Source organism: Coffea eugenioides, chromosome 1 (genome assembly GCF_003713205.1).
Source record: "Coffea eugenioides isolate CCC68of chromosome 1, Ceug_1.0, whole genome shotgun sequence".
Lineage (NCBI taxonomy): Eukaryota > Viridiplantae > Streptophyta > Magnoliopsida > Gentianales > Rubiaceae > Coffea > Coffea eugenioides.
The window spans coordinates 7899305-7911772 of NC_040035.1; the positions used below are offsets into that span (position 1 = coordinate 7899305).

The 12468-nt window shown below is 36.3% G+C and overlaps 1 non-coding gene across 1 annotated transcript; it reads right to left on the bottom strand.

The window, feature by feature from the left end:
- Positions 1-11500: 11500 nt before the first annotated feature.
- LOC113753259 lies at positions 11501-11607 on the bottom strand. Its single transcript, XR_003465010.1, has one exon. It is a non-coding gene; the product is annotated as a small nucleolar RNA R71 (small nucleolar RNA).
- Between the last annotated feature and the right edge of the window lie 861 nt (positions 11608-12468).

Genomic DNA, 12468 nt, shown 5'->3' on the forward strand with positions numbered 1-12468 from the left:
GCAATCCTCAGTTTTGTGGCCGATATCCCGATGGCAGGTACAGTAGAGGTTAGAGTTCCTCTTTTCCCTTTTTCTAGCCATCCGGGAAGGAACGTGTCCGAGGTGATTCTACTCCATAATCGCGAGGATGTGGGATCGATTAGTGTTCAGAGGAGTCAGGTCGGAATCCGGAACGGAAGACTTGCCCTTGGCTATTCTATCAAAGACACTTCGCCGATCATGGCTGGGGCTTTGAAAAGCTTCAATTCTTTCTTTTTATAGGAGTCCGCCCCCGAACGAGCCACCTGGGCTTCCTTTTTCATCCGGTTCCTTTAGGGTTCGGAGATATTTCTTGTGCACCCTCGTGTTAAATGTCTCACAGACGAGCCCGTTAGTGAAGGCGGCTAATGTTACATGTTCATTGGGGTCAGGTATTTGTACGCTCTCATCTTGGAACCTCTGGACGTAAGAGCGGAGGGACTACCCCGGATTCTACTGCATATTTAGTAGATACACCGAGATCTTTGTTAGCGTTCTGGACGACACAAAGCGGTGGATAAACCTGTCCACCAATTCTCCTAGAGAGGATATGCTCCTAGGTTCTAGACCTCAGAACTATTTTTGAGCTGTCCCCTAGAGAAACACTGAAAATGCCCGACAAATAATCGGATCGGGGATGCAGTATAGCCGGAAAGCCGAGATGAAGGCATGAAAGTGGTCCTCCGGATCACCTCGGCCATCATAAGGTTGTAGTGCGGGGAGTTTGAAGTTAGGGGGAAGCCTCTCTTCATTTATGTCATCCGTGAAAGAATGAGCTCTCATATAATCCACCTCTTGCTTCCACGGAGCCGAGATTCCTCCTCAGTTTGCCTTCCCAGTAAATCCCGTGAGAATGCCTTAGAAAGAGTGGCAATTCTAGTCGTAGCCTTGGATGAGGCTCACTTTGGAGTACTCCTGATGGAACGTCTCCCATCAGATTCTTCTCCAGATGGGACCTCGGGAGGCCCATCCGACTTCCTTTTAGAGGACTCAACTTTTTTGCTTGCTTTGCCCCTTGAAGTACCTTCCTAACTCTTCGAAAATATTGGGGTTCTCAGCCACAAACTCAGCTATCTTAGCAATGGCTTCTCCGTTTGTGGGTCCAGCCTCATGGGACTCCTGCCCTTCGGGGGCATTTTCCTGTCGAGTTGCGGCGCTTGGCTTAGCTCCAATAGTGAGAACCCTCCTGCTTCTAGAACGTATAGGTTTCATTCTTCAATATCTCTTCATTTTCCACAGATGGCGCCAATTGAAGAGGTGATTTTTGACCTGACGAGGTGGCTCAGAGGTCTTGGGTGTTCCTACTTGAAGAGATCACTGCACTAGGATCACCTGCTCAGTTGTTTTAAAAGACGGGGCTAAGTCCCCCGGTTTATCTCTAAAGATTAAGTTAGTTGAAATTATATGAGAATGCCAAGAATCCTTTTTTAAAGAGAGAATGAACTATTTTTGTTAACAAAGTTGTCCCCTTTTTCAGTGGAAGGTCCTAGTATTTATAGGAGACAATTTGGAGGGAAGGACCGTGGGGTCCAAGTCCCTAAAAATCCGATTAAGACAGCATATCACTCTAATTTTGACCATTGTGCAAGGGACAGTGTGTTAGGGCTGCGTGTCAGGACCAGTGTGTCAGAGGTCCCACCCATTACTTTTTTAGTTGTCAGACCTTTAGGTGGTACCTCGGCTGTGTGAGTCGTCGCTCCATCCGAGGTGACAACAGAAGTCGAAATCACCCCGATCACCTAAGGGCACGGGGTGCCCGAGGTGATTACGTCAGGGGTTTAGCATGCCTGACCAGGGTAAGGCCTCGGAATCTCAGAGCCGAACTGGCCATCCTAACAATGCACCATGTTTTAGCTACAAGTCAAACGAGAAACCAATGGCAAGAACTATGAACTTAAAGCCTTAAAACAACGATAGCCCAATTTCAAATGAATAGCAGCCAAAAATTAAACAGATCTTGATTTTTTTTCCCTCTTGCACTTGTCATCATTCACTTATTTCGTTATTTATTTATTTTTTGAAAATATTGCTTTTTTTTTTTTTGTTCAAGAAAGACTTTAAACTTTCCAGGGGAGAAAAAGAATCACTTTCAACAAGAAACCCTATCGTTTTAATCTGTAATTAAGTCACTAGATATTAGAAAAGATGGTCTCTTCATACCTACCCAAAAAAAGATGGTCTCTTCAATACAACTCTGTAACCTTTTTTTATGGTTGTCAGTTTTTAATTAATTGTATCCATTTTTCTAATTGTACACTTTCTTTTCCTGCAAAATAATAAATGGTAAAATACCAAAAACCCCCCTGTGATTTGTCAAATGTACATTTTACCGCTTTATGGTTTGAAAATCTACAATTTAACTCCCTGTCGTTTCAACTAAAGTGAAATTTGACAGAAAACATCTACAATAACGGTATTTGAGTTCCACGCACTTCTATTAAGAGTTGTGGTTGCGATAATATTTTCACTTGCCGAAGATACCCTTGTGTGTTTCCAAACTATAGGGAGGTAAAATGTATATTTGGCAAACCACATGGGAGTTTTTGATATTTTACCCATTCTCAAATGCACGAAACATTCTTCCGAGGAATTGACTTATAGAGGGGCAATTCTGGCATTTTTCGTTCAAACATTAGTTTAGAAGTTTTCTGTTAGATTTCACTTTAGTTGAAACGGCAGGGAGTTAAATTATAGATTTTCAAATCATAGGGAGGTAAAGTGTACATTTGACAAATCACATGGGGGTTTTTGGTATTTTACCCAATAATAAATGACTAGGGATTCATGCAAAATCCCACTAGATCGAAGTCCCCCTTGAGCTTTTCTTTTTTATCTTTAAGAAAAGTCATTGCGCTAATTGTTGTCGCTGATAGAAATTTGAGCTTTTCTTTTTGATCTTTAAGAAAAGTCATTCCGCTAATTGTTGTCGCTGATAGAAATTTTGTCATATAGTTTTAGTTTGTTTCTAGTAAGATGGTCAAATTGTTTGTTTTTTCTTTTACTTGATAAATGTTTTCTTAGAGTTTCCCTTGTGCCTGAAGTCATTTAATCTTTGGACCAACTCTACTTTGCACCTCCAAATTTGTACTGCTTTTTTTATTTTACACCTTAAATTTTAATTTTGAATAATTTGTACTCTATGCTCTCAATTTTGGACACTTTGTATCCTAAACTTTCAAATTTGTCCTATTTATGTCCAATTAATGACAATTTTAGAAAAATTAATGGAATAGAAGACTCTATAAATTAATGACGTTGTGTTGAAAGTGATCCAAAGGAGTCTAGTGATCACAGTTAAAATAATATGCTATAGTATCATTAATTTGCACTATCTTCTATTTTGTTAATTTTGATAATATAATTAGTGATTGGGACCATAGAAAACAATGACAATGCGCCGAAAGTGATCGAAAGGAGTTGCAAGATCACTGTTAGAACAAAATCATACGTTATCAATAATTTGCACTATCATTTATCTCATTAATTTTGCTAATATTGTTATTGATTGGATTTAAATAGGACAACTTTGAGAGTTTAGGATGCACAAGTATCTAATATTGAGAATTTAAGGCGCAAAGTGTCCAAAATTCAAATTTAGTGTGTAAAGCGAAATGTAGTATTCCTAGTAGTCCTCCATCCCATTTTATTTGTGATGGCCAACTTTGTACACAGTTTAAGAGTTTTATTATTTGATTAGCTAGTAAATAACTCTTTCCATGACTACCTCTTCATTTAAATTCAAATTTTGTTATTTGCTTTTAAATTTTTGAATTACACAATGGATAGTTGGAGCAATTAATTTCAAAACATGACTTTGATGCACTTTTTGGAAATTGAAAGAAGGGTAAAATGGAGAGGTTAATCTTTTTTACTTTCCTTTTTAGATCAGGACAAATATCAAGGGCCAAATTAAAATGGAAATTAAGACTAATAAAATGGGAAGGAGTACAAGTTTACGAGTGCAAAGTGAAGTTAATCCTTAATTTTTATAGTTCTTCCACCTTCGTTTGAAACATAATGATCTCTCTCCATGGAATTCTTAGCATGAAATATTGAAATTTACAATTTGTGCTAATATTATGATCTCAAACATCATGACTATTCAACTTATGATTAACTATATTCAGAGGATACGTTTATTGAAATCTGCAAAGCATATAATGAGATGTGATCATGCACGGATGGAATTATTAAAAGTAACATACATAAAAGCTTGGTGGGCATGACAAACATATTCAACAACATAAATATTAGCTTATTAGTGTATTTGACGCTATTCACGCCGGAAATAATTGACTGATAAAATAAACTTTTTTTATATTTGTAACAGTGAGTGGTGTCATGTTACATGTTCGCAACGCTTTTTGATTTCATTAGAAACTCTCTTAATCTTTGAGGTCATCTAGCTCGTTTGGAAATTGTATTGTATTTTTTGAGAGTGTTTGCAAGTTTATAGAAAAACTAGTTTTGTACCCATTCGTTTAACATGATTCTTCAAAAAATAATAAACTATTTAGTCAATTTTATAAAAATGTCGATATAAAATACAAACTTAATGTATAATCTATTATAACCTGTCTTAAGTATATTACTATGTGCGCATTGTAACATAAAGTATTCTTATAATATAAATTTGAACATCTAATTCAGTGAATAATAATTCAAAAATGGAAAAAATAACATTCAACAATACCATAACATTCAAAAACTTGAAAATAAATAAAAAGTGCAGTAAATAGTATTAAATAATATTCTACTCTTCAGAAACTTGTTTTTGTTTTTCTTCTGTTTGATCATTCTCGTCGATTTGTCCGTGCAAATCAGCATTTATTGATTTTTCATTATCACTGCATGATAGCAAAGCAGGATAACTAAGTATAAAAAAATAAATGATTTATCATATTTAAAGTTGTGTATAACAACATGTAAAGATTATAATTTAAGAAATTAAAATAGTATATTAAATCTACCTCCTCATGCAAATCTTTTTATGGGGATTCCTTTCCTCTGTGATTTTTGTTGAACCCTCTGATGAATGATTCATATGAAGTGTATTGCAATGTTATTGATTAGAATCATCTGTTATACTAATTGAGATTTGGGAAGAAGATGCTTTAGGTTGGTATTGGTTGTCACTTCCACCAATCTGATAATGATTTATCAAAATTAAAGGCAAAAATATTATGTAAGATATAATATGTGAAACATAAGAGAAATTTAGTACAAATTACCTGTGAAAGCATGAAATGTGTTTCCCTTCCGAAATCACAGTGGAACCATCTAGTCACTATAAATCTATTACTACCTTATTCCAGATTGTAATTGTTCAACTTGATTTGGACACTTCAAGAATTTTGGTAATCAGTAATAACTACTTTTCGTCACAAAAAATCAAAAAGTCGTCACTGATGACCATTATTGACAACATTTCAATTGTCGCAGGGTCGTCACTGAATCTCCGTCTGTAAAAGTATACAGTGACGACTTTAAAGTCATCAGTAAATAGAAGCTTTTTTATGACAATCTATGTCGTCAGTAAAAAATGAAAGTATACAGTGACGACCTTAGAGTCGTCAGTGAAGGAAATTTTTTATGACAACACATGTCATCAGTAAAAGCTATAAATCTAGTGACGACACCTTCTCTTGTCAGTGATGCATGGAGGGACGGTAGTGAGGGCATAGGGGAATTAGTGACAACTTTGTTGTCAATAAACCCCTGATCAACTGTGGCAACAATCCTTTATCAATAGACAGTTTTGATTGAGTGACAATAACAATTGTCAATAAAGACATCTTGCCTAGAAAAATACTACTCATTTACAACACCTTACACATGACTTTCCTACTACAATAATATCTAAAAAATGAAAACATCAGCAATGTTTAATAAATAACAAACGTCGGCACCCGTTACAATAGAATATGCCAGAATAACATATTAAATATTCAAATGTCATAAATAAGTGCAACATCATAGTACAAATAGTTGCATAAGTTTGAGTAGAACAAGTACTACTCATATAAGTCAAGACTGCACTAAAAAACATATTCCAAGTCCCAAAACATTTCCTGCGCTTCCGAAACATTTTCTAAACTTAAGACAGCACTATAACCACAGTTTTTGAGCCGACATGTAAGCCGTACTGCTAATCTTCTTCGAAACCTCCAAAATGAGCAATATATCTGCAATATCAGGTGACAAAAGCAAAATAGTCTCTAATTGCTAAATAAACAACAAAAGTAACAAGCATTCACTAATCTGATACCATTGTAATGAATGCAGCAATTGCAGCAGAAATAGAGTGATAAGGGGGAGAGAAACTAGACTTGAGGAAGAAGAAAGAGAGATATTATTCAAAATGATTTTTCCATGTTGCCCAATCCGGATTTCTGCATTCTTATACAGCTCAAGAATAACAAAATAACTACTTGATTGTTGACTCAGCACAACAGTCTAACTAACAAGGAAGATTCCCTTTAACTACTTGAAGGAAATACATTTCGCATGTACTATATTGGTATTCTTCAAGTGAAATACTATACTGGAAATACATTAATTCTTCAAGTTGAAACTGACAATCCACTGCAAAGAGACCAAACAGTATGTGTAACAGGTAGAACTGGTATTAAAGGCTAGACGGACACAAATTAATGGAAGGGGAGAAGATGGAGAAGGGGAGAGTATGTGTAACAGGTGGAACTGGACTTTTGGCATCATGGTTGATCAAAAGGCTTCTTGAAGATGGTTATTCTGTCAACGCTACAATTAGGTCCTCTTCAGGTTCATGTTTGCTAATTTATTAGTAATTAGTTCTTTACTTGAATTACTTTACCATTTCCGTCTGCAACTTTACATATCATCAGAACAACAGTTTTTGGCAACTAAGTAGGAGCTAATTTCAGAAACGAAGGGTCTAAGACAGAACAGCAAATTGTCTGCACCATATTTCTAACAAGAAATCAGAAGCTTTGGTCAGCAGAGACAAAGGGAATGAAGAAGACAGTGCTATGATAAAATTCAACAAGGAAAGAAAGGATTTTCCAGAGTAAAGGCGGTAATTAGGAGCCATCAAAGTTTCCGTTTGAGCTTTAAAGCCTAAATGTCATTGCAAAACAGAAAAACTAGAATCAGGACACCACATAGCAAATCATTAGGCTTAACTGGAAATTGCATGACATTAATGTTTAGCAAGTATTCAAAAAGCTAAATCAGTACTTTGTTTTTGCTGTTCATTTCTAACCTAAATTAGTAAGCAGATATCAAATCTTCCTACTCTGTCCACAACGACCAGTAGTGATAGCAAAGTTATGCATGAACTTACTTTATAAACTCAAGGTGATTTACTCATAGCAAGAGTAAAATGAGAAAAAGAAACATCATGGAGCATAAAAAATGGCAAGTGAGCAAAAAGGGAAAACAACAACAAATTTTCTTCATACATTTGGAGACCTGGAAACTAATCATGATGAAACGATCATAACCCAAAAGATAAACCTTAATGCTAACAAATGCAAATGAACATAGAGCTTGTGAATTGCTGTGCAACAAATTTATAAGCCACGGACTTTACGAATTGCGAAATGTGAAGCATAAAAGAAAAAAGGGTTCCAGCTAAACGGAACTCACTGCTTCATGTAACAAGAGCGAAGTTAAACATGAGAGACGGACTTAAGACATCACAAGCAGAATGCAAGGAAGGAGAATCAAGAAAGACGGCCATATAGGCGTGTGAGTAACCAATAAGGAAAAGGAAACACCCATCAACAAACTGCCATCCAACAGACTTTTGTTACGTGCATTCTGGGCATGACTCACGCTCATTAAAAAGATTCTCAACATCTGACTAATTTATCAAACAGAGACATGAAACAGAGGGAACCTATGAAATGGAAGAGATAAACAAGAGAAAACAGCCCATAAGTACTAACGAATAGATTGCTGTCTATTTACATTCAGATTCTCAAACCAATCTGGCAACTTGGAGAAATCATATCATTCTAGTTCCAAACGCTACTCGGTGAACCAGCAAACAGGGTAAACATTTTTCAATCAGAACCTAGTTAGGCATTTCGTCGAACAAGTTGGGGCATTAGAAATTTCATCAGACTTTTGCTCTAATTGAAGTTAATTGCCCCAAAATTGTTCAATAAGCAAGAGCTTTCAGTTCAATTTAACACATAAGGCACATATGATCTAAAATCCTAAACAATCAACATGACAATTGTACTTAGCAAACGCACGGCAAAAATGCTCTGAACATGGAATGCAACATGGAATGATCTAAAATCGCGGAATGCAACAACGAAAACGTGGAAAAAATCAACTTCAAGAATCATGGCTTTTCTTTTTCTTCCCGACTAGCAAACGCACGGATTCTGCCTAACTTTGGACTGGCCAGAGTCCCTATTGAATAAAAAAGCACAAAATCCTCTCTTTTGGTTCAAAACTTTCGTTCGGGCTTTTTATCAAACAGGTCATGGGCATTAAAAATTTCAATGATTCTTTGTTCAAGTGATATTATATCTAGCCCCAAAATTCATCAGAACAAAATGGATTTCAATTCCAGCATCATATAAAACACATATATTCACGGGCTATGTAAAACACAGAAGGAAGACTGAACTGTAAACGAAGAAATTACCTCTCATGGTCTCGCCAAAGCAAAATTCTCCAAGGCAAGCATCCAATGAGGACCGCTGGGGTAGACATCAATCAAGCCGTTGAACTGCCTCTCTCCTCTTCTACGTGCTTATCATCAGCCTTCAACTTCTTGACATCTTCGTTGTTCTCTCCCTCCTCGTCAGCTTCATCTCTAATGCGCTTTAAACTGCCGGCACCGCCAACCGCCGCGTCATCAGCTTGGGCTTTGATAAGAGTTTATTTTACGTATTTTTAAGTGCATTTTATTAGTTAATTTTGAGTTGATTATTTAGTTTTATAATTAAAATAAAGAGGTTTTTGGTAAAATTATATATTTTTGGTAAAAGTGGATAATATTGCATTTCTATTGATTTTAATGGTAAAAACTTCATTTTTATGCAGGAATGATGATTCAATCACCAAAGGATGTCAAATGAGGTAAAAAATAGAGATTTGGTGATAAATTCAAGTGGCAACAAGAAGAATGAAGTGAAAAACGTTCAAGTGAGGAAATGCAATACAAGTCAGTTTTGACACTCTTCAGTATTTTGACCATATCTGGAGCTACACTTATCGGATTGAGGTGATTTTTATACCATTTTAAAGCTAAGAAAGAGACCTACAATTCGTATGAAGACATCGAAATCCATTTCTGCCATCTTCATGGGCAAAACGTTGGAATACAGAAGCTGCACCCTGTGGTCGGAAGTTAAAACAGAGGTTTGAACAGGTGACAGTATTTCGATCATATCTCAGGCTACAAAGCTCCGATTTGGATGATTCTTGAAGCATTGGAAAGCTAACTCAAAGGGCTACAACTTTTGTGTTTTGCACAAAAGCTAGTTCGGCCTTTATGATAGAGAAAATCGCAGATGAAGTAAGGCCAAATTGAATACGCGAGTACACAAAACGTGACTTGTAACCGCGTTTTGTGTAGGCGCGTTTTATAGCCGAAATTCTGCAATTTGACTCAGCCAATTCTCTTGTGTTCATACCACTTTCCAGCTATAAGATGCAAGGAAATTCGGTGCACATGCTTCAGAAGACAAAAGGGCAAGAAAAGTGGCTTATTTTCAAGTCAAAAATATTGGTTTTTGACTATGCTAACAAAGTGGAGATTTGGGAATCAAAGGATAGAATTTGACTTGGAAAAATGGAGCATTTGAGTGTTTTTTTATGCAGAGATATGGGGAGAGATCTGAAAGCCATTCGTAGCTTAGCTTCTTACAGAAAAACATATTCTCTCTAGCTAGGTACTTGCAAAGGACAATTGAGGTTTCATCTTGTAATCATCTAAGTTCAAGACAAGGAGATTTTTGGAAGGCTTCACCATATCTTGGCTAAGACTTTCTTTACTCTTTTTGTATTTGTAAATTCATGATGATTTGCATTAATGAAGTTATGAGTGTTTCATCATTCATGAGTAGCTAATTTCCTTTATCTAGGGAGTAGATGAAGCTTATGGCCAAATGATATGAAGTGATTGTGATTTATGCTTGTTATGTCTTGTATTAACTTATCTACTTGTGTATGTTGGATTACTTGTTGTTGCTTGATCACCAATAGCAGGTTTATAGTTATTTTTATTCATTGAGAAATGGTAAAAATAATGGAATGACACAAGTAGAACTTGAGTTGTATATTCATGAGAATAGAAATACATTCAAGTGGATGAAATCTGCATTTCATGTGTGAATAAGAACAGATTTAGTATTTACCAAGAGATTAGGAAAAACTAATCTGTTTTAACCCATTATTATCATGAGAATGTGATTTTGGTATTTCTGGAAATGAATCCTTGGTTAAACAAGAGCAGTAACAAGTGCTGAATTAATTCATTTTAGATCTTTTGTGTCATAAGTGGAATCTACATCCCTAGATCTTAATATTTAGTGAATTCTACTCCTATTGTGAAATTGCATTTATCTAGTTAAGAACTCTTGTAGTTGAATTAAAATCTGAAGTTTCTGCTCAAATTAATTGTGAGTCTAAATAATAGAGTAAATTAGTATCTAATAATTGTTTTAAATTGCTCCTCGTGGGATCGACCCGATACACATCTCGTACTACAATTGCGACCTGTATACTTGCAGTCCAACGGGTGTAAATTCGGAATTAAACTTGCATTGATAAAAAAATCCCGTCAAGTTTTTGGCGCCGTTGCCGGGGAGCGGCAATATTAGAGCCTAATCATCTTTATTAATTTAGACAGCTTTATTTTTTAGATTATTTTTAATCTTATATTGTAATCAGTTTTTTACCATTGAAGTTGCATAATATCCCTTATTTCTGTTTGTAGTGTATGCACCGGGAGTCTCGAGAAGTCGCACCTTTCGATTCAGAAATTGAGAGGACACTACGTAGACAAAGGAGGCACACACAACAGCAAGAGGAACAAGAGATTTGGCAACCGATAGAGGAAATTTTGATAGAACTACCATTTGAAGAAGAAATGGCTGAAAATGACCCAAATAGGCGAGTTCTACGAGATTATACTCTACCGGGAACACAAGGATCTCAAACAAGCATAGTAAGGCCTACGGTAAATGCTAACAATTTTGAGATTAAACCATCACTTATCCAAATGGTTCAACAATCTCAATTTGGAGGTAATGCAGTAGAAGATCCTAATACACACTTAGCTACATTCTTGGAAATTTGTGATACAATTAAAATAAATGGAGTTAGTGATGATGCTATAAGACTAAGGTTGTTCCCATTTTCATTGAGAGATAAGGCCAAACTTTGGCTACACTCTCATGCTCCTAATACTTTCACTGGATGGGATGAACTATCAAGAGCATTCTTAAATAAGTATTTTCCACCAGGTAAGACTGCTAAGTTTAGAATGGATATCACTGGTTTTAGTCAAATGGAAGGAGAATCATTATATGAAGCATGGGAAAGGTTTAGAGATTTGCTTCGGAAATGTCCACATCATGGACTGCCGGAATGGTTAATCATACAAACCTTCTATAATGGTTTAGTTTTTTCTACTAAAACTATGATCGATGCAGCTGCAGGTGGAGCTTTAATGGGTAAATCACCCCAAGAGGCTCATAATTTGATAGAAGAAATGGCAGCAAATAACTACCAATGGGCCAATGAGAGAGGTAATACAAGACGTCACGCAGGTATGATAGAAATGGACACTCTCAATATGCTGAGTGCTCAAATGAATAATGTGATGAAGTTATTGAGTAGACAAGGTGGAGTTAGTCCAAGTTCATCTAATGCTCACGTAGCTTGTTGCTCTTTCTGTGGAGGTGAACATGATATTAATGAGTGTGTTGATTCTGAGCAGGTACAATTTGTTAATAATTACAACCGAAATGCTCCAAATAATCCCTACTCGAATACTTACAATCCGGGGTGGAGAAATCATCCAAACTTTGGATGGAAAGATCAAGGCAATCAACAAAGGCCAACCAATCCGCCGGGATTTCAACCAAGGCAACCACAGGCTGAAACTAAACCAAGTTGGGAGATCGCGGTGGAAAAACTTGCTAAGGTGACTTCGGATAGATTCGAGCGAGTTGAGGGGCGGTTGGACCAATTAGCTGGGATGTACAGAAACTTGGAGGTTCAAATTGGTCAAATTGCCAATGTGATCAACAATAGAAACCCTGGTGAATTACCAAGTAAAACCGAAGTGAATCCGAGAGAGCATGTCAATGCAATCATTCTTAGAAGCGGTAAAACGGTTGAGGGATTTGATTTTGAAAATTCAGGTGGTGAAAAAGACAAGAAGCAAGCAATTGAAGGGGAGCAAGAAAGTCAAAATGATCATGTTATCATTGATATTGA